The 2,892-nt window shown below is 35.1% G+C and overlaps 1 long non-coding RNA gene across 1 annotated transcript; it reads right to left on the bottom strand.

Moving 5' to 3' along the window:
• Positions 1 to 1,867: 1,867 nt before the first annotated feature.
• On the bottom strand, positions 1,868 to 2,368 carry LOC117342784. Its single transcript, XR_004535894.1, has 2 exons — positions 2,000 to 2,368; positions 1,868 to 1,942 (listed from the first exon to the last, which is right to left on the bottom strand). It is a non-coding gene; the product is annotated as an uncharacterized LOC117342784 (long non-coding RNA).
• Between the last annotated feature and the right edge of the window lie 524 nt (positions 2,369 to 2,892).

The following is a 2,892-nucleotide window of genomic DNA, read 5'->3' as shown; positions in this document are numbered from 1 at the left end:
AAATCTGGAGAATTTGATAAAATTCGGGACCCGCGCGGGTCATTAATTTCAAACTGGAGAATTTGATTTTTGAATTGAATATTCGGGAGTCTCCCGCCCAATGCGGGAAACTTGACAGGTATGGGACGGTGTGCTAATGCCATGGTGCAGCGTCCGGCGTCCGTCAACATTTTCTTTAAATTCCTAGTAGCCCTAAAGTATTGAATGGATTTTCACCAAATTTGGTCAGGAACATCCTTTGGGGAAGGGGAACAGAGTTTGTATAAATTTTTACTCTGAACCCCAACCCCCAGGGGCCTGAGGGGCGGGGCCAAATAGGGGAAATAGGGGAAATAGGGTTAATCCTTTACATCACTACTTAAATTGTCATAAAGTTATGAATGAATTTGAACCAAACAACAAATTTAACATGAACATTATTTTGACATTTGGAAAAAATCCAACCAGGTGAGCGATACAGGTCCCATGGGCCTCTTTTTTTTTCAGTGTTGGAATAGGCAAATTTTTGCATTACAAATTGAATACCTTATTGTCCTGGTATCGAGGAAAGTTAGATAATATATGCAGAATTTTCCTACATTTCAAAATCTTTTACATGATGTTACATAATTTTCCTCTCATATGATCAGTACTTTGCCAGGCAATTTAATAATAGATATATTTTATTACATATATACACCTGAAAAATATACAGGACTGAGGTTGTATAGTATAGTGTTTGTTAATTCATCTCTTAAAAGCCAGAAGCAGTTTTCACATCAAGCATTACATCAAAAATATTACTTTCATCCTACCATTGTCACATACATGGCAAATCGCATATAGACATTGTCTGTGGTCTTTCCAGAAACAGTCCAATATTCTTTTTTCTTGAGGGGCTCAAATCTCTCAGAGATTTTCTATGGTCCCTGGTTGTATGTTTTTTGATAGAAATCTACTTTTATGATGGTGGGTGTTATTGATACTTTTGTGATAATTGTTGTTGTATACAGCATTTATTACTGGTAAATTTTTGTATTGCACAATACATGTAATAAAAACTTTTCATCAAATTTGGACAGAATCCTTGATTAATAATATTATGTTATTTTGAAGAGAACTTAAAAGATGGTGTGAATACTGCTTAAAGTAAGCTATGAATAAAAACTGTTATAACTGTATTACAAAATTAGCATAATATTGATTTGAATATGAAAATGTGATGTTTATATGGAATTGTTTGTTTTTTTTCAAAATTTACTTGATTATACACTGTATCTTTTTTCATAGCTTGCTGCTAGGGGGGACTCTCAAAGCAGTGGTCATCAATAAATATTTGACCATTGACAGAGAGTGAATGTTTCAATGAAACCGAAACACACAGTCACGCCTACCGTATACATATACATGTATATATATATATATTAGAAATTCACATAACGTTTAGGTCATCTGACCCTTTCGGTCAGGATGACCTATAGCTATTGTGTAATGTTTGTCACCGTGTGCCATGCATAAGACTTTTTAGGTCACCTGAGACGAAGTAGGTCCTCCTTAACCCTTATTTGGTGTGAAAAATAATTGGCTGCGTATAGATGATTTATGGTAATTTATCATAATGATGCCTGACTGAGGGGTGTATCAATGTTGTATGTGTGTAGTTGTCTGATAACCATAAGGCCCATGGGCCTCTTATTTCATCATACTATACATTTTGCTTCAAGAGACTTTACACAACCGTGCACCTATTGATCTCCCTCAAGAGACTTTACTGTAAATTTCCACCCATCACTGAGAACACGGGGGGCATGTTGTCTGATAATTAACATTAACCCATATGACTACCAGGTTTATCTCCAATGTGGTCCAGTTAAAAAATTGAAACCAGTTGAAAATGACAGAGCTTTATTAAAATTGAAATGTTTCTAACTTATAAAACCCTGAAATGGTACGTGTTTTCTATCTTTTTTTAAAAACCTTGTAATTGATGGAACAATAAGATGTTATTAGGTCATCTGACCCAAAGGGTCAGGATGACCTATAGCCATCGTGCTTCATCCGTCGTCTTCCGCCGTCCATAAACCTTTCACATTTTAAACTTCATCTCAAGTTCCAACAGTGGGATTCAGCTCGTAATTACCAGAAATTTCTTGAATACAAATAACTCTACATTTAGAAATGAAAGAATACTTAATATACTTCTAACTAGGACTAACGACTACTGTATAGTAACAGTTTTTTTCCCTTCTATGATGAGACAATGGAACAATAATGATGATTCATTAAGAAACTCTGTATTATTTCCAACAACAATTTCTGAAACTTGTATTAACTGTAATCCTTGGAATCTGAATATCTTACTATGTCAATTACGAAATAATGCAAGCGACTTACAACATGATAAACTTGCAATGATCATTTGAATAAACCAATAGAAAATGCCGAACATTTATTTCTAGAAAGTCCTCTTTACAGTGAAATTAGAATGTACATACAGTCAAACCTCGATGATTCGAACTTCGATGATTCGAATTTCTCGCTGTATCGAACTTTTTGCTTGGTCCCGAATTTTCTCACTATATAACACTACTAACGAAACTATGTATGATTCGAATTTTTATAAATCGAAGTTTTCGATGTATCGAACTTTTTTCATGACCCGTTAGCTATGATATTATAGGTAATTGACATCTCATGATTCGAACAAAAAATTTACCTGTACTGACCACTGGACAGGTGTTTGTCGTGACCCCTGCGGCAAGATTTCACACCTCTCCCCCAAATGCCCTGACTGACAATAGGGATAACGATAGCGTGTGTTGTCACTCCCGGTCATGGGGTTTATTAATAATCAGACCAAATTGATAGATAAAAAGTGTATTTAGAAGCCATGACATTTAATCACTCCGGTAA

Source organism: Pecten maximus, chromosome 14 (assembly GCF_902652985.1).
Source record: "Pecten maximus chromosome 14, xPecMax1.1, whole genome shotgun sequence".
In the NCBI taxonomy this organism is placed as follows: Eukaryota; Metazoa; Mollusca; class Bivalvia; order Pectinida; family Pectinidae; genus Pecten; species Pecten maximus.
Note: the sequence above shows the minus strand (reverse complement) of the source record. Positions and strands in the feature narration are given on the sequence as shown.